Source organism: Rhinopithecus bieti, unplaced genomic scaffold (assembly GCF_001698545.2).
Source record: "Rhinopithecus bieti isolate Rb0 unplaced genomic scaffold, ASM169854v2 scaffold_41913, whole genome shotgun sequence".
Taxonomy (NCBI): domain Eukaryota; kingdom Metazoa; phylum Chordata; class Mammalia; order Primates; family Cercopithecidae; genus Rhinopithecus; species Rhinopithecus bieti.
Window position 1 is genome coordinate 313938 of NW_016818964.1, and position 20923 is coordinate 334860.

The 20923-nt window shown below is 38.3% G+C and overlaps 1 protein-coding gene across 1 annotated transcript in view; it reads right to left on the reverse strand.

Annotated features, from left to right (window-relative positions):
• The window catches only part of CATSPERB (catsper channel auxiliary subunit beta), a 196331-nt gene extending 176659 nt beyond the window's left edge, over positions 1-19672 (reverse strand). The window contains exon 1 of the mRNA XM_017857906.1: positions 19213-19672. The gene's annotated coding sequence lies outside the window, so the exon portion shown is untranslated. The remainder of the gene's footprint in view (positions 1-19212) is intronic.
• Between the last annotated feature and the right edge of the window lie 1251 nt (positions 19673-20923).

The window sequence follows — 20923 nt, forward strand, 5'->3', positions numbered from 1 at the left end:
AAAAAAATAGCTGAAACTGGACCCCTTCCTCACACCTTATACAAAAATTAACTCAAGATGGATTAAAGAATTAAATGTAAAACCCAAAACCATAAAAACCTAGACGAAAACCTAGACAATACCATTCAAGACATAGACAAGGGCAAAGATTTTATGATTAAATCACCAAAAGCAATTGCAACAAAAGCCAAAATTGACAAATGGGGTCTAATAAAACTAAAGAGCTTCTGCACAGCAAAAGAACTAGCATCAGAGCAAACAGGCAACCTACAGAATGGGAGAAAATGTTTGCAATCTACCCATCTGACAAAGGTCTAATACCCAGAATTTACAAGAAACTTAAACGAATTTACAAGGAAAAAACTCCATCAAAAAGTGGGCAAAGGATATGAACAGACACTTTTCAAAAGAAGACATTTATGCAGTCAACAAACATATGAAAAAAAGCTAAACATCACTGATCATTAGAGAAATGCAGATCAAACCCACAATGAGATACCATCTCAGGCCAGTCAGAATGGAGATCATTAAAAAGTCACGAAGCAACAGATGCTGGCAAGACCATGGAGAAACAGGAGCACTTTTACACTGTTGGTGGGGATGTAAATCAGTTCAGACATTGTGGAGGACAGTCTAGTGATTCCTCAAGGATCTAGAATGAGCAATACCATTTGATCCAGCAAACCCATTACTGGGCATATACCCAAAGGAATATAAATCATTCCATTATAAAGATACACACATGCATATGTTCACTGCAGCATTATTTGCAATAGCAAAGACTTGGAATTAACCCAAATGCCCATCAATGATAGACTGGATTTTAAAAATATGGTACATATACACCATGAAATACTGTGCAGCCATAAAAAGGAACAAGATCATGTCCTTTGCAGGGACATGGATGGAGGTGGAAGCCATTATCCTCAGCAAACTAACACAGGAACAGAAAACCAAACACTGCCATGTTCTCACTTATAAGTGGGAGCTGAACAATGAGAACACATGGACACAGGGAGGGGGACAACATACACTGGGGCTGGTTGGGGAGCTGGGGAAAGGGAGAGCATCAGGATAAATAGCTAATGTATGCTGGGCTTAATACCTAGGTGATGGTTGATAGGTGCAGCAAACAACCATGGCAGACATTTACCTACGTAACAAATCTGCATGTCTTGCACATGTATCCAGGAACTTAAAATTAAATTAAATTTTAAAAAATAATTTAAAAAATTACTGTGGTAAGATATTAACATTTGTATAAGAAAGGGGAAAAAAGAACTCTGTCACTGCTTAATTTTAAATTTTAAAAATAATCTTCATTCATTCAAAAATATTTATCAAATGTGTGCACACCTCATTAGGGTCTTGGAATAAAATACCAACGTGTCCTTGCATTCATAGAAATTATAGTCTAGTGAGGGAAAAAGACAAAAACTAGTAAAAATTTGAGTAAATTAATAAGAGATCATGAATAGCATTGTGCAATAACCAAGAATAATGGTGTAAGAGGTATGTGCTACTGCAGGAATGCATTTGAGCATTGAGAGGTATGCATGATTGAGGGAATGCCTCTTTGAGATGACACCTAAACTAAAAGATGAGAAGGAGACCTTCTGATGAAGAGTTGTGTACTTAAGGGGTGGCACTAGAGGGAGTGGTTGTGGAGGACAGAGGGAACAGCACATGAACTCCTAATGACTTTTTCTCATTATATGATTCAATATTTCAAGCTAGGATAAGGATGTGTGTAATGAGAGTACACAAAGTATAAAAATGATCTTGTTGGGATAGGGAAGGCTTCCTAGAATTCTTAAAGTTTGTGCCTTCATTTCTATGAAAATCTTTAAAAAACAGAATCATGTTCTGCATCATCTGGATGATTCCATATAACTAAGAACTACCATATAATTCTATTGCCCAAGTATGTGTTCATAATTTTGTGTTTAACTTTATTGTTCCAAGCCTGAATAGAAAGAACAATTTGCAGTATTCTCTTCCCAACCCTCAATTTTGATTTTGTTACATTGACCAAAAGCACATGGGAAATAGCCCATCATCTGAACATTCTTTTCTGGTTTCCCCCCATATCTTTAACCTCTTCGTTTTAGATTCTGGTTTCCCCCCATATCTTTAACCTCTTCGTTTTAGATTCTGGTTTCCCCCCCATATCTTTAACCTCTTCGTTTTAGAGAATCTCAGGGCTGAGTCCTTCGTACTCCTCTCTATCTAGACTCATTCCCTAAGCAAGTCTGTCCAGGCTCTTGGCATTGAACATCATGTGTATCCAAATGGCTCCAAAATTTACATTTCCAGCCCAAATCTTGTCTCTGAACTAAATCCTATATATCCAATTTGCCCTCTTGAATCTTTGGATGTCTCACATTTAAAGTTTAATATGATCAAAATGGAAGTTTTCATCCTGTCCTCCTACCACAATAAACCTTCTCCTTCTCCACAGTTCCTTCATCTCATCACCTACCCAGTAGCAAAAGTAAAAAACAAACTTGGGAGTCATTCTTAATTCTTTCCTTTCTCTCAACCCTCCATCCTGTGCCTCCAAAATTTATATCACCTCTCTTAATTTCTTTCCACTTATGATGCCACCACCCTAGCCAAAGCAATCAGCATTGTCGTTAGTCCATTCTTGCATCACCATAAACAAATACTTGAGGCTGAGTAACTTATAAAGAAAAGAGGTTTAATTGGCTTGTCATTTTGCAGACTGTACAAGCATGGTGCTGGCATCTGCTCAGTTTCTGATGAGGCCTCAGGGCACTTTTACTCGTGGCAGAAGGTGACACAGAAGCAGATACGTCACATGGTGAGAGGGAGCTAGAGAGAAGTGGGAGGTGCCGTATTTTTAAATGACCAGATCTCACATGAACTACCAGAGCAAGAACTCACTAATCACCAAGAGGATGGTGCTAAGCCACTCATACAGGATCCACTCCAATGATCCAAACACCTTCCCACGGGGGGAATTACATTTCAACATGAGATCTGGATGAGACAAACATCCAAACCATATTACCATCTATCAAATAAACTACTACACTGCTGTCTTGATTTCTCTGCTCCCATTCTAAACATTCTCCATACAAGAATGACAATTATCTTTTAAAAACCTAAATCAGAATGAGTATTTTGAAGTTTGCTTCAATGGCTTCCCATTGCAGTTAAGATAAAATAAGAACTCCTCATCATGGCCAGTGAGGCCATTCATTATGATCTGGCTCCATCCTGTATTTTGAAGTTCTCCAACTTCATCTCATGCTGCTTTCATTCTCCCTTCCATCTATGTCTATGCTTCAGCCACCCAAACTAGCCTTCTTTCAATTCCCTAAACATATCAAATTCTCTACCTCAGGGATTTTCCACATTCTTCCTCTGCCTAGAAGGCTCTTATTCTAGATCTTCACGTGATTTACTTTCTCAGAGCTCAGGTCTCAGCTCAAATGTCACTTTCTCAAACAGGCTTTTTTGATCACTTGAATAATCCGAAGTACATGGCACATCCTTTAAATCCGCTTTTTTTCTTTGTAGCACTTACGTAGGTTTAAAGACAAACTCCACATTACACAGCATGGGTTAAAGATACACTTTATTGGGGAAAGAGAAAATTTACAAGTAAAAGGCCACAGTTAGTGAGAGAATAAAAGCTACAGGTATCTCATTCTCCTCCTACAAGAACCAATACTATGGGGATTTGCTTCTAGTTGGAGAGACAATGGCCTCTCTGCTATTATCCCTTTTTATACAGCCTTAACACTGGAGAAATACACTTGGTGCCAGGCAGTCTGACTTTGACAGCCAAGCAGGCTGCTCACTGGAGTTAAGAATGCCAGCTTCCCTGCAAAGTTGAAATCACCTCTACTGGGAAGACAAAGCCACCAGTCTCATAAGAATTGAGCACAGCCCCTCCCATGACGTAGAAGAGAACTCCCCAGTTCTCACAGTCCAGGAAACCTAGAGTGAGAATTCATGGCTATTTTCAGACAATCCTGCTCCTTGAACTGTAATTTCTTGTCTTTCTCCCTTACTGGACTGGAAGTTCCATTAATACAGCAACCATATCTCTTTTGTCCCCTATTGTATTCCTATTACCTAGCAAAGTGCTGGGCACATATTAGGCACTCAGTAAACACTTTTTGAATGAATGAATGAATGGTAAATTGAGGGCAGGGGTACAATAAAATAGGTTCAAGATTAGAAAACACAGCCAAAACACAGTGATTTTCTGTCATTAGAGTGAAACAAAAATCAGTAAGTCTAGTCTATCAGGAATGGTTTCAACTTATGAAATTCTTTCTTGATTCAGGTTTCTGATCAAACTAATTCCATAGAGCTTAAAATGAGCCTCACTAGAGAGGTATTTATGGTGTATAATGGCAACAGTAGGATGAGTCAGATACTGCTCTAGTGGCACTGACTATAACATGTGGCACACTTGGTTGAGTCAGTCCACCAAAAGTCCTTCAGAGAAAACTGTGCCTTTATATCAAATATGCTCACATGGCTGAAAAGGAGAAATTTAATAAGCCACTATCCAGGTAGCAGATGATATCAGCACTCCACCCATAGCTACTAGAATTCATTAACTTTTTCATGCACATGGCTCCTGGTGTGCTTTCACCCCCACAGCCAATGCCAGTATCAGTCAGAGGGCTCCTTTTAAGTTGCCAAAGACCATTTTGCTTGAGTACCTAAAGTTCCCAGAAATTTACATCTCCCCAGGGACAACACTTAATCCAATGGTCCTGAATGAGGACGTGACTTTGACCTCCAGGAGTCAAAGTGTCTAAAGATACTTTTGGTTATCATAACTGGTCCGGGAAAGGTGGCTGGGAGGCTACTGGCATCTAGCACATAGAAGCCAGAAATTGTAGTCAGCCTACAATGTGCAGGACAGACTCCCACAACAAACAAAAACAAAAACAAAAAAACAAAGAATTACCCCCAAAATGTCAATAGTATCAAGGCTAAGAAACTCCACCTCAAACAATGACTGATGGGCAGGGAAGTAGGCACACTGCAGTTTTTTTCTCTTGTACTTGATCTGAATAGTTCTGAGATATGATCTACACTGTCTCCAGGGCCCCCCTGCGGGACTGAGCTAAAATTACTTGCTTGGAAGTTTGCCTGACATTGTACCATTGTTTGGTTTCCTTCTCTTCCCTGGCCACTTCCCCACTCCTCTACCAATTTTTCCTGAGAACACCTAATAAGCCGCTTTTACACAAATCCCCGTTTCAGGATTGCTTCTGGGAGAAACAACACAAAACAGTGTGTACAAGTGGATATGAAGGAGAACTACAGATTTTATGTGCATAATGTGGAGTAGGTTACTAAATGGTTGGCTATACTGTAACAGAACTCATAGCTAGACAAGCCCATAAATAGGGTATCAGAATATCTTAAACCAAGAAAGCATGGTGTGTTAGGGAAAAAAAACTAACAGTGAAGTTAGGAAACCCAGGTTCCAGTCTCACCTCTTAAGTGAGATCTCAAGTAAATCACAGCCATGTGGACAATGAGAAAATAAAATTGGACAGTTATCTAACATTCTATGCTATCTTAGGGCAGTGGATCTCAAACAGGGGCAATTTTGACCCCTAGGGAATATGTGACAATGTTTGGAGACATTTCGGCAATCATAACTGGGAGCAGGGTGCTACTGGCATCTAATGAGAAGAGCCCAGGCATGCTGCCAAACATCTATCTCATAATGCACAGACAAGTTCCCCCTGCTCCCCACCAGCAAAGGATTATCCAGTCCAGAATGTCAATAGTGCTAAGGTTGAGAACTGCCTTACAGAGAAAATTAGATTAGATATTAACCTAAGAAATGTTTGAGGCTTAAAATTATTAAAAATAGGTAATGTATTATTGAAGGAGACTACAGCATAGTCTCTATATCCTTAAAAACAGCATAGATTATAGATGCTTTTCAGTATAAGATTGGGAGAGGCTTATTCTAAACAGATCTTGAAATGTTATGTGGGAGAACTAAGCACCTATGCAAGTAGCTAGAGACAGAGGAGAGAGCAGGACCCTGAATCTTAGCAGGTTTGCCATAGTGCTGAAGACTCGACTCTCACCCATGTACTGGGATTTAAATGTATTATGAGCATATCTCCAGATCCATCCATCTCCCCTGCAATCACTGAAGACAACCTCCCTCACATGTTTATTAACTTTTGTATACAATTTTGGGGACCAATTTTTCTCCACTAACATTTTCCTGGAGGGAAAAAGATAGTTTCTGCAAATTATATACAGGTAAAGATAAGAGAAAACTATTTTATGGCTAGCTTATCTGAGTTAATAAAAACACTTAAATGTACAACATATTTGCTTATGAATCCGGGTTTATTCATGTGACAGGTGGTAAGATGATGCTATACTTAACTTTGACTTCACATTCCTGTTGGTCAAAGCCTCTCACACCCTTTTTAAACAAAGCTGGCAGTAAAATCCAACATATTGCATAACTAACCAGCGTTACATATTGCTCAGAAAACTTTACACTCCCAACAGGAAATTCCAGGAATGAAAGGATTTCTGTTTCATTATCAGAAAGGTGCCTTGTTCTAGTAACCACAATAGGTAGGGTAAATTAAAAGATTTATTCCTGGATTGTTAATTTCTCTGAAAGTGACTTAAGAACAAACTTAAAACTTTTGAGGTAGGTCTGACCTAATGAATTCTCTTTCATCTGTGATAATACTTTTAAATGTGCATCAGAAACTCTTCAAAGGTGCTTAAAGCTTTGAAAGGCTAGCTGCTGTCACTTGAAAGTTAGGGTGACAGCTGAGACAGAGCCCAAGGTTTTCATTTGGGCAACTTGCCTGTCATGGACAGACCCAGCAGGGACCTGTTTTCTGCACTTCACTGAAGTCTTACTCATCAGGAGTCAGGCAATGAGAGGCACATTTTCCTCTCCATGGTCTTTGGTAGACTCACTCATTAAAGGAGGACCTAGATATCATCTATTACAACCTTCACCATAAGGCACTTTGACAACCTGCTGTCAACTGCCAAATCAATACATGTTTAACAGAAATGCAGAGTTTTAACTTTTTAGATCCAAGGTCTCAAAGCTGAGTATTTGCTCTTGATGATATAATTTTCAGTGTTATAGTCAGTAGCAAAGCATACATTTTAAGTTGATTTGTACTGTTCAAAGTTACTAAATGTAAAATTTTAAAAATTAAATAACAATGATTTTTTGTTACTCCTATTATCATGTTTTTAATCTTGCAGGGACATTGTATATCATCAAAGATGTGAAATTGACATTAATTGAGATTCTACTCCAAATTTTCCAATAAGTTTAAGTAAAATGCATTTAATTATTGGAGTGGTTGGGGGTGGTAGGCAACTGAAGGTACCTATTTAAATGAAGGCTACTTTACTGTCATTTGTGGTATTTAAAAAATAATAAACCTAAAAATGAGGTTTGCTTTTATTCTTTACAGATTTGACATGTCAATCTTTATTTAAGACAACAAAATTTGTATACCCTCATATTAAGATATATTTCCTTTCTAGTCATATTAAAATAATCTCATTTCATTACTCAAAAAGAATACATAGGAAGAGAATGAACATAATTCAAGTAGACAGATTTCTAATTGGTTAAAAAATGTTTAAGCAAATGATGTTCAAAATATACTTACTAAAGGAACAGCACCTAGAAATAGGCAGTAGGGCAATGTTCACTTTAAGAATTTTATCAACAACTAGGGCAAAGAACAAAATCATTATCAAATTTTGAATTACACAAAAGCAATGGCCTATTACCTTGTTAACATTTGATATTTCTATATATCTTCTTCTCTAGTTGAAATGGGCAATGACTTGTGTTACAAGGATGTTACATTCTAAAATGATTTAAGCCAAAAGATTACCTTTAATACATTACTTCTAGATATAATATGTACTTGATGTCTGTTGCATTGAAGACTACTAAACTAGACATCAAGAAACATGAATCCTTGACTCAGCTCTGTCATTAATTACCTTATAAATCTATGTAAGTCATTTATTTTGGACCCGGTTGTTTATCATAAAATGTTCATTTTAGTTCTGAGGTTCTGTGGTTCTAAGACAAATCATATGGGTTAAGTAATAACATTTTAAAATAGCAATTGTTATGTGAAAATCCACATGTTAGGTTAAATGCCATCAACTCCTGAACAACAGGATTGCAAGAGGAAGAAGAAAACTGGCCTAACGATAGCTCATTTAGAGAAAAAGACCTAGTGGTAAACTGTAAAGTTCAAAGAGTGATAAGTCTAGAGGGAAAATGAATGAAATCTTGAGTCACATTATTAGAAATATAGCAACCAGACTACAGAAGAGAATAATCTTATTGCAAGTGCTATGAGCTGGTCAGGTCATACCTAGAACACTCAGTATAACTGCAAACCAGAAACACTGTATTTTTTTTTTTCTTTTCAAGACAAAAGTCTTGCTCTGTCACCCAGGCTGGAGCACCATGGTACAATCACAGCTCACTGCAGCCTTGAACTCCTGGGATCAAGGGATCCTCCTGCCTCAGCCTTCTGAGTACCTGAGACTACAAGCACATGCCACCATGCCTAGCTAAATTTTATATTTTATTTTATTGGTAGAGACAGGATCTCCTTATGCTGCCCAGGCTAGACTTGAACTCCTGGGCTCAAGGGATCTTCCTGCCTTGGCCTCCAAAAGTGCTGGGATTACAGGTATGAACCAATGTGCCTAGCCTACAGTTTTTTAATTTTATAAAATAAGTTATTTCTAATGTTTCTCCAAAAGCAAAAGTGGTATAGCAATGGCAATATTAATTCAGGCATCCAGAGCTTTGAACCTACATTTGGGTGAGATAAGGAAAAGTGTATTGTTAATTTTATGTGTCAACTTGGAAGGTGGTTCTGGATGGGATTAACATTGACACTGATGTCCTTTGAGTAAAGAAGACTGCCCTCCATGATGTATGTACACTTTATCCAATCAATAGAAGACCTGAGTAGAATGAAAAGACCACCTTCTGCAAGACAGAGGAAATTCTCCAGCAGACTTCTGTCAGATTGGAACCGTACCATCAGCTCTCCTGGGTCTTGAGTCTGCCAGACCACACTGCAGATTTTTGGACTTCCCAGTTGCCATAATCACATGTGCCAATTCCTTATAATAAATGTGTATGTGTGTGTGTGTGTGTGTGTGTGTGTGTGTGTGTATTCAATCACATATTAATAGCTTTTATTTTTTGGCTTGGTCCCACCAAGACCAAAGCTAATGATTTCAAGTATTGAGGTTTGTATCTGAATCTGTCTCTTATTCTGTATCCCCAAGAAAAGGAGAAATAAGCATTCCCAAAGAACATGTATTTACATATCTTCAAATTCTCTTTTTCTCAGGACAGACTATTTCAAATGACTTGTGGCAGGTAATTAATCTCTCTTGATTAATGTTAACTATTCCTACTTGAGTCAGATTCAGTTGGGAAGATTTCCAACCACTAATGGTCATTGAGTTGCATAAAAATCAGCTGAGAGCTTTCTCCCACCACTTTTTCATAGATATGCATGTAAGGCTGTATATCAATATATGTCGAATAATGAAAAACTAGAAATTTTAAATGACTGGCATAACTTGGTATGGTCATAAGGCTGATAATAGGTTTCAATTGAATCACACTACTATAAAACAAAAAAAAATACAAAGAAACAGTCTTCTCTGGATTCTACATATAATAGACACTCAATATACATTAGTTCATTGAAAACTACATCTAGCTTGGATTAATTTTAAAGCATGTATCTATTAAGCCAACCATTTCTGTTTTTTTCTCCAACATAGCAGAATAGTGGCTTTGCCAGCTTGCCTCATGCATTTGGAAAAGGCAAAATAATGTGTAGAGATTCACACTGTGAAATTTTATTCAAGAAAGAACACGGGAGTTCAACATAAAAGTGAAAAAAACTGGATACTCTGAAAAATAAGGCAAGCAGCAGTCTGCAGGGTGGATCTGGTGGGAAACTGTGAGTGAATCCCCAGTGTATGAGATGGGGAGAAATTGTCTCTGTGATACACACTCCCACTGGAGAGTCAGGCAATCCAGGCCATGGAGGAGCTTCTTGACTTTACCAAGCCCTGATCTGACTTGGGGAGCAGTCAGGAGACTGTGAGAAGTAACGGCAGTGGGAAGTACCCCCCACACACTCTCAGACATGGGCGCTGATAGGAGAAAGCCATTTTTGATGCTAACTCATAGTGGGTTGTGTAAGAATGTGCCAACAAGGATGGGTTGCAGTCACTGATTTGGAGAGTCTCTGGATGGGAATTTGCAATCTGGTTTTGAGTAGGAGAGGTGAGTGTGGCATGGGCACCTGATATGGATTGGATCTGTGTCCCCACCCAAATCTCATGTCGAATTGTAATCTCTAATGTTGGAGATGGGGCCTGGAGGGAGGTGACTGGATCATGGAGGTGTTTCTCATGAATAGTTTAGCACCATCCCTTTGGTGTTATTCTTGTGATAGTGAGTTCTCATGTATTTGATTGTTTAAAAGTGTGTAGCATCTCCCCACTGGATCTCTCTTGCTCTAGACATACCTGCTTCTGTTTTGATTGTAAGCTTTCTGAGGGCTCCCAGAAGCTGGGCAGATGCCGGCATCATGTTTCCTGTATAGCCTGCAGACCCATGTTTTTTCTTTATAAATTATGAGTCTCAGGTATTTCTTTATAGCAATGTGAGAACAGACTAATACAATACCCTCCCTTTGTGGTACTGAACTGGGAGGGTTTTAGTCTGATAGCCACAGTTTTGACCTGGGCAGGAAGCTTTACAGCTTGAGGTAGTTTCATGGTCTGAAGACAAACTTCTTGTGACTTGCTGCCAGTGTCGGACTGCAGGAGAGAGCCTCACTGGGTCAGGAGCATGAGAACAAAGTGGGTCCCACTACCACATCCCACCCCTCCTGTTTCAGAGGCAGATCATGGGACCAGGACTACTGAGAGTTCCATGGCCTTACCCATCATCTGAAATGCCCAAGAACTTCTCCCGATTAACAAAGGTCAAGCATAAACTCTATTGCCACCATCACAGTTGGCTCTCACTTTTAGGTGCTACCTCTTGGCCTAAAGGTTGGTCTACACAGTTTCTTACAACATCTGCTGACTCTAGAGCACAGAGCTCAAGGAGACAAGCTTTACATTGCCTCTGTTACCACCATTGCTCACAACACCCAGGCTACTCAGGAGGCCTTGAGCCCACTCACCCACCCAGTACATCACTACTACACCTGGCATTTGAGAAAGCTACCACACAGGTTACTTATAACCATGGAAATCATACGGAATCTATGCCACTGAATGTACCCAGGAGCAAAGCCAAATGACCCTACTCAACAAACACCATAGTCGCATCCTCAAGAAAAAAAAGTCCTACCCTAATGAAGGTAAAATTAAAAAAAAAAACCGAGCTGAGCACAGTGACTCACACCTGTAATCCCAGAACTTTGGGAGACTGAAGTGGGAAGACTGCTTGAGGCCAGGAGTTCAAGACCAGCCTGGCCAACATGGTGAAACCCCATCTTTACTAAAAATATAAAAAAAGTAGTCAGGCATGGTGGCACACACCTGTAATCCCAGCTACTCAGGAGGCTGAGGCACAAGAATCATTTGAACCTAGGAGGTGGAGGTTGCAGTGAGCGAGATTGTGCCACTGCACTCCGGCCTGGGCAAAAGAGCAAGACTCTGTGTCAAAAAAAAAATTCTGGAAATGAAAAATTCATTGAAAGAATTACAAATACAGTTGAAATCTTCAATAATAGACTAGTCCAAACAGAAGAAAGAATCTTAGAATGCAATGACTGGTCTTTTTTTCTCACTGAATTAATCCAGTGAGAAGAAAATAAAGAAAAAAGAATTTAAAAGAATGAGAAAGCCTTCAAGAAGTATGGGACTACATAAAAACAAGCAAACTGACAAATCACAAGGGAGAAGAAAAAGCAAAAAGTTTAGAAACACTATTTGACTCACACCTGTAATCCCAGCACTTTGGGAGGCCAAGGTGGGCAGTGGGCAGATCACGAGGTCAGGAGATGGAGACCATCCTGGCTAACATGGTGAAATCCCATCTCTACTAAAAAAAATACGAAAAATTAGCCAGACGTAGTGGTGGGTGCCTGTAGTCCCAGCTATTCAGAGGCTGAGGCAGGAGAATGGTGTGAACCAAGGAAGCGGAGCTTGCAGTAAGCCGAGATCGTGCCACTGCACTCTAGCCTGGGCAACAGAGTGAGACTCCATCTCAAAAAAAAAAAAAAAAAAAAATTGAGAAAATAATTGAGGAAAACTTCTCTATTCTAGCAAGAGATTTAGACATTCAGATACAAGAGGCCCATTGAACTCTAGGAAAATATGTTGCCTCACCACAACATATAGTCATTAGATCATCTAAAGTCAACATGAAGGAAAAAAATCCTAAATTCTGCAAGAGAAAAGCATCTAGTCACCTGATAGAGTTTGGATGTTTTCCCATGCCAAATCTCATGTTGAAATATAATTCTCATTGTTGGAGGTGAAGCCTGGTGGGAGGTGTTTGGCTCATGGGGGCAGATTCCCCATGAATAGCTTTGTGCCCTTCCTGAGATAATTAGTGGTGATGGATTCACATGAGATCCAGTTGTTTAAAAGAGTGTAGCACCTCCCCCATCTCTTTCTTGCTCCTGCTCTTGCCATGTGACGCAACAGTTCTCATTCACCTTTCTCCATGATTATAAGTTTCCTGAGGCCTCACCAGAAGCCAAGCAGATTCTGGTGACATGCTTATACAGCCTGCTGAATCATGAGCTAAATATTTTATAAAATACTCAGCCTTGGGTATTTATTTATAGCAATGCAAAAATAGCCTAACACATCACCTATTAAGGAAAATCCATCATACTAACAACAGACTTCTTAGCAGAAACTTTAGAAGCCAGAAGAGATTGGGATTCTATTTTCAAAGTGCTTAAAGAAAAAACTGCCAACCACTAATCTTGTATCCTGCTGGAATAAGCTTTATAAATGAAGGAGAAATAAAGTCTTTCCCAGACAAGCAAATACCCAGGGAATTTGTTACCACTTGACCAGTCCTACCATAAATGTTAAAGGAGTTTTAAACATGGAAATGAAAGGTCAATATTTGCCATCATAAAAACATACGAAGTATTGTCAATGAAAAGAGTCAAACTCTGTAAAATATTTGAAGAAACTTATTCTGAGCCAAATATGAGTGACCATGGTCCATGACACAGGCCTCAGGAGGTCCTGAGAACATATGCCCAAGGTGGTCGGGATGCAGCTTGGTTTTATATATCTTAGGGAGACACGAGACTTCAATAAAAAAAAATTTAAGAAATACATTGGTTTGGTCCAGAAATGCAGGACAACTTGAAGCAGGGGCTTCCTGCTTATAGGTAGGTTTAAACACATTCTGGTTGACAATTGGTTGGGTTTATCCAAAGACCTGGGATCAACAGAAAGGAATGTCTGGGTTAAGATAAAGGACTGTGGAGACCCAATTTCTTATTTGCAGAGGAAGTCTTCAGGTACTAGGCTTCAGAGATCATAAGTTGTAAAATGTTTCTTATCAGACTTAAAGTCTGTGTTGATGTTAATGCCAGAGAGGTATAATGAGGCATAACCAACCCCTATTTCCCATCATGGCCTGAAACAGTCTCTCATGTTAAATATTAAAAGAGCCCTGGTTGAGGAGGAAGTCCATTCAGATGGTTGAGGGGGTGCTTAGTATTTTATTTTTGGTTTACAGTATAAAACACACAGGTCTTAGAAAACAATGACACAAAGAGGACAGAGGAAGAAATCAAATGACAAAACAACAAATGACCAAACCACAAAGACAGATGGACAGAAAAAAAACAAAGAATCTACAAAGAAACTAGATGACAATTAATAACATAATAGAAACAAAACCTCAAAATATGGGGTATATTACATATATGTGTGTGTGTATATACACACACACACACACCACATACGTATATATACATATATATATAATATACATAATGGAAAACTACTCAGCCATTAAAAGTATTACCATATCTTTTTCAGCAACATGGGTGGAACTGGAGGCCATCATCTTATGTGAAATAACTTAGAAATAGAAAGTCAAATACCATATATTCTCACTTATAAGTGGGAGCTAAATAATGTGTACACATGGACATAGAGTGTGGAATAATAAACATTGGAAACTCAGAAGGGTGGGAAGGTGAGAAGAGGTGAAGGATGAGAAATTATCAAAACAATACTCATTATTTGAGTAATGATTACACTCAAAGCCCAGACTTCACAACTGCATAATACATCCATGTAACAAAATTGCACTTGTACCCCTTACATTTATACAAAAAAGTAAACTATTTCTCATGTGCTTATTATTTTCTTTGGGTATGGATATTAAATTAACCTTTTCAAATGGACATGATTTTACTTATGACCAATTGGCTTCGTAATGGTACCTGATGTTTTACTCTTATTTTTCTCTATTCCTAAAAACTTGAACTTTGTCTACGTTTTCTCATTATTACTGCCATGACAAAGTTATTTGGAATCTTAACAGATAAAGCTTTTTTCATGAGTGTAAATTTTCAGATGTTTTTTATAGGTATACTTTGGTAAACTCCCCTCCAAAAAACCATTCTGGATGGTTTCTGTAAGTGTGACTATATCCTAGATATAGTAAGAAGAAAAGATAAACTCAGATTAAGTAAATTCTTGAGTAGCTTTAGCTCTAAGAACTTGTAACTTTCTCTAGCAAATACTACTGTAATATGCTAAATTGATGGCAACCATTCTGCCACTTTGGTTAAAAATGCAAATAAGTTACTTTTACATGACTTGTTAGCACCACCAACTCCCTACAAAAAAGGGAAAGATATGACTGAATCAAAGAATCTTAAATTTTAGATTACGTTGTGAACATTACGAATCTCATAATGAAGAAACCCTACTTCTGAAACATGCAAAAAATACTGTGACCTTACAGAGAATATCAGCAAGTCTTTAAAATATAATACTGTAATAAGATTGTATTTCTTTCAAATAGTAGTACACCACACTTGACATGAAAAATCCACCTCTTGCCATTTTCTTCCTAAGGCAAAACAAACAAACAAAAAGAAAACGCTGTCACTTTTGGATAAATACAGTGACGTAAGATATAATAGTATCAAAAGTATACTTATAACACTTTCCAGTGACCCTGCAATAAAAATGGAAAACTTGCTAAAGAATGTGAGGAGCATAAAAAGACAGAAACAGGTATTTTGACAGATGTAATCCCTGTAATCCCAAAATTTTAAGAGGCTGAGGTGGGAGGATCACGTGAGGCCCAGAGTTTGAGACCAGCCTGGGCCACATAACAAGGCTCCATCTCTACCAAAAAAAAAAAAAAAAAAAAAAAAAAAAGGAAAGAAAGAAACAGTTATTTTATAACAACACATCACTGGTTAGAATCTCTCAGTTCCAGGCATCCAAATTCCAAACTGACATATTCTTGGGATGCAGATTCACATAACTATGATGATGACCTGAAATAGTCTTTGACAAACCAGAGAGGTATTCTACGCTAACAATTTTCTCTTACTTTCCTTGTGGTATGAAGCCTACCAACTAACTACAATATAAACCATGTTTAGCTTCCTTACCCTTTGGATGACAATGCCATATTTGCCATGCTAGCTAATACAGTAATAAAGGAACCCCCACACCCCAAAAATCGTTTCTCAAAAGTGAAGAAATGTGTTAAGGAAGGTATAATCAAGTATGTCAAATACTTCAAATGCTGTTGATAGATGAAATTTTGCAAACCTAGAGACTTCAGACATACATTTATTTATTACCAAAGAGTGGAGAGAGTTCCTAAAACTGCACTTCAGATAACCCGAGTATAAGGTCTGGGAGACATCGTAAAATGGGATTTTAACTTAGCAAGTTGAAATCTCATCAATTAAACGATAACTTGTCTGGCCAAAGATTCTGTAAACAGGTGGGAATGGTTAGAATGAAATATAGCAAATGGGACGGTCAAAGAAACAGTATAAACAGTGTAAGTCCTGTGCTCTCCAACAGAAAGACACTAAATCTGGGCATCTGACAGTAAGGATCTTCAGCAGACTCCTGTTTGAGGCAGGATGTTACACTGGCCGTGCCGTGGCCTGGATAATACCTCTGTCTACAATCCACTTCCCTTTGCTTTGATTGCATGCTCCCCAAACAATTACCTGGCTTCTAAAATTCAACTTCATGCATGCCCTGATACAATGCAGAGGTGCTGTAAAGGCAGACATAAATATTTATATCATTGGAAGGGACTATCTTCCATTTATAAACTAGTAAACTAGTATTACAGTTTGCACATCAGACTTTGGAAAGTTTTATTAGCTGAACTAATTCCCCTAATTTATTAGCATCCTGATGAAATTAAAATTCAAGCCTTATAAAACTGAGGGCCTAGACTTAAGAACTGTGAAGCCATCCTGAGTTGTTTTGGTCTCCCCAAGTTATTCTCATCTCCTTTCTCAAATAACAATCAAATTCATCTACTTCTCTTATAGCAACCAATCACAATCACACAGAGTCCTGAAAAGAATTATTATTTCTGCTTTACAAATTAATATTTTGAGTGGTTAAACCAAAGTTTTCCAAATGTGGCCCGAAGACCAAAATATTAATATCTTCCAACATTCTGATTTCAAAAAATAAAATAAGTATATCTTGTTCATTTTCCTTATTCCTGGGGCATAGAAATTATCTAGGCAATAAGATTAATATGGAAAAAGTGATTAAGAAATTCAAAAGAACAGATTACATTTTCATGTGTGAACTGCCTGAAGATAAAACAACATAGACTAGGTATGTGTGTGTGTTTCACTATGTTCTACCTCCTTCAATAATTGGGGGCTTTTTTCAAGATTCACAAGCTGGTGAAAATTATTGCTAGTATGACTCACTATTAGTGATGGAAATGTGTCATACCCTTCAGATGTGCTAGGGAAGAAAAAAGGTCAAGAACTATTTTCTTTCACACACCCAGGTAAACCATAAGGGAAAAAAAAAAAAATTTAACCTTATCAGCTTCCAAGAAGGAAGCAGGGATAGAAACTCCTTGAGAATTCATCATTTATTATCACATAGCCGAGACAGAATGCGAGACACAATGAGCAGATCCGGCTTCGCACAACCACATATAATCTAAGCCAAATAATCCATGGCATTATCCCAAACACTTTACTGTTTTGTGTCTACAACTTAGTTTCTTCTGGCCTAGGAAAGGGAAAACTTCCTTATTTGTCAAGCTTAGTTTTTTTCTGGACTAGGCAAAGAAACACACTTGACTGTGATCAATTCTGTTACAATATTTCCACCAGTCTTCTTACCCTGTTGATCATTTATTTCCCTCATTTTCAGGAAAACATGTCATTTTTCTAATTCTACAAGATAAATGGCATGTGTATTGTGAGCTCAGGTATATGCACATACACACACATTATCATAAGCCAAATCCTACCACTTACAGTAATTTTCTTGACCCTCGATGTGGCCATTCCCCTGTAAAAGTCCAGTATCTCGGGGCCGGGCATGGTGGCTCACGCCTGTAATCCCGGCACTTTGGGAGGCCAAAGCGGGCGGATCACGAGGTCAGGAGATAAGAGACCATCCTGGCTAACACAGTGAAACCCCGTCTCTACTAAAAACACAAAAAAATTAGCTGGGCATGGTGGCAGGAGCCTGTAGTCCCAGCTTCTCGGGAGTCTGAGGCAGGAGAATGGCGTAAACCCGGGAGGAGGAACTTGGAGTGAGCCGAGATTGAGCCACTGCACTTCAGCCCGGGCAACAGAGCGAGATTCTGTCTCAAAAAAAAAAAAAAAAAAAAAAAGAGCCAGGCATGGGGCACATGCCTGTAGTTCTAGCTACTTAAGTGGCTGAGGTAGGAGGATTGTTTGAACCCAGGAGGTTAAGGCTGCACGTGAGTTATGATCACACCACTGCACTCCAGACTGAGTGACAGAGTGAGACCCTGTCTCAAGAGGAAAAAAGTAGCTCAAGGAAAATAGTACCTCTTATAGGTATATAAAGTAACCAATATATAGCTTTTATAGGTATATAAAGGTATATAATAGTACCTCTTTATATAAAAATATACCTCTTTATGGGGGCAAAGGACATGAACAGACACTATTCAAAAGAAGACATACACTTGGCCAACGAGCCAAATGAGAAAATGCTGAATATCACTATCATTAGAGAAATGAAAATCAAAACCACTTTGGCTAGTATTAAAAAGTCAAAAAATAACAGATGCTGGCAAGGCTGTAGAGAAAAAGGAATGCTTATATGCATTAGTACATTATTAATATGAGCATTTGAAGACAGAAAGAGATTCAGTGATGAAGAATGGCATACAGAACAGTCAAATAGAAGGAAGGACCAGTAATTTTCTTGACCCTTGATGTGGCCATTCCCCTGTAAAAGCCCAGTATCTCGGGGCCGGGCATGGTGGTTCACGCCTGTGATCCCGGCACTTTGGGAGGCCAAGGCGGGTGGATCAGGAGGTCAGGAGATAGAGACCAACCTGGCTAACACGGTGAAACCCCGTGTTCTGATTTTCTATTTGTTCATTCATTGCATGAAACCCATCATATTTTTGTTGAAAATATTCTGTATATTCTGATTTATTCACTAAAGTATAAGCTCTATGAGGGCAGCGTTTCTTGGTCTATTTTGCTTAGCGTTGTACTCCTAGCACCTGAAATGAGCAGCACAAAGTAGCTGCCCAATAAATATTTGTTGAAAATAAATATTGCTATGTTCTAGTTAGCTGAGCATTTACAGTAGAGGACTCTTAGGGTCTTTTCCAGGCACGAGAGCCAGTGATTTTTATTACCATAGACCAAACTAGTTTTCAGATTTTCGATCAGGAAAGCAAAACATTAAGCAGGAGTTTTGGCAAATAGCAGGGACTGGAGAGAGAGGGAGGAAGGAGGGCAGGAGGAAAGGATGCAGGAAAGGAGAAGAGGAAGGGGCAATATAAGAATTTTGTATATATTCCTCTGAAGGAAATCTGAATTATGACAAGACAACTTATATAAAATGAAAATGCATATAGAATTAGGAAGCATATAGGGTCACTATGCCTTCTTACTTTCTTACCTTCTTACCTTACCTTCTTACTTTTCCATCCTTAGCTATTCTCCATAAACTTCCCTTACTCTTAAAGGCCTCTATCTGGCTGTCCATCTATTCTTCCCAGGGTTCTTTTTCATTATGACTTAAGAAAACATTACTCAGCAATCCTTTTCACCTTCTTTATCTGCAGATCTATTATATGTCCTTCCTGGATAAGGAGAGGAAGAGGAAATTGTCCCTAGTATTGAGATGCACATGGGATGAGGCCTGCTTCTCTTACAGCCTCTTCCCTGAATCCATTTCCTAAATTATGTCAGGAAGGGTCTCCAAAATTCTCATTTTCTCCCTCCAGGAGTAGAACTATCATCTAACCAATTTTCTACACTCATCTTCTTTCCTACAGAAGTCTTATAAATCCTGTTTAGGCCGGTAGATAATAACTACAGTACTTGTTTATGTAGGGTCACTTAAATATGTTAGTTACATCTTATAAGAAAATTTCAAAGCTGGACAAAATCTAAGTATTGTTCCTACTTTATAAAGAAATCAAATTTAACTCATTCCCTGCAAAAAATAAATGTTTTAAATAAATTAATATAATTTTTGTTCTTAGTAATGATACACATTAAGCTGCTAACATGTAATGATAAGCCAAAATCTGATAAACATCTCAGCAGTCTACTAAATTTAGCATTATGTGTTATAAACACTTTAGAATTTCAGAAGTTTTTTGTAAGCTTGATAGTATGAGTTAGATATGAAGCTATTATATCTCTTCTCTCTGATTAAGAAATGTACCAATGAATTTTAAAGTAAATATGGTAATAATGTACTATACAGCATTATCTCTTTCAATAAGAAGATACTGGCCTTAACTACCACTTTACTGAGCCATAAAACCTAACTCTATGTGTTCATTCATTTTTTTTTGTTTGTTCACTGTTAAATCCCTAACACTCAAAACATTGCCTATCAGTTAAATGCGTAAATGAACAAATATTGACTATGTACCTCTTATAGGCCAGATACTGTACGAGGCTCAGGAATGCAGCAATAAACAAGACCCTGCTTTCATGGAAATTACAGTCTAGGAGAGACAACTATGTAAGTAACTATTTAACCATAACTCTGATAAAAGCTATAAAGAAAAAGTATAAAGTATATGAAAATAAGATCTAATATTGCTTGAAAAGTCAAAAGAGACTTTTCTGAGGAACAGATATTTAAGCTGGCACCTTTAAAAACAGAATAGGATTTAGTAAAGGGAAGAGTGAAGAGAGAAACTATTCCACATAGGTGAAACAGGACGTGTGAAAATTCAGAGGAAGCTAAGCGTGTATTGTCCATCCTCCAAGAATTGAAAACAGATCAGTGAGATTAAAGAGGAGAATTGTTAAAAATAAGGCTGGAGTAGAAGGCAGAGCTCAGATTATACAGGGATATGGTAAATTTTTAAAACTTCCTATTTTCTTGATGCCTCAAGATTCCCACAAACAGGCTATGAACACTCTGTCTGGGCATCAGGTGCACCAGTGTGAAAAGGCTGGTTCCTGCCACAAGTTCCCGTTTTTGCTATTCTGACTGTGACCTAGTGACATTCAAACACTCCAATGAAACACTCTCATGCTTTTTGCTTATATATTGTATCCTGACCACCAACAAAGCCCCTTGTCCATAGGTCCTTCCCCTGAGCCTCTCTCCGCTCCCCATCTGCTTGGTTGAGCTCACTCCCTGA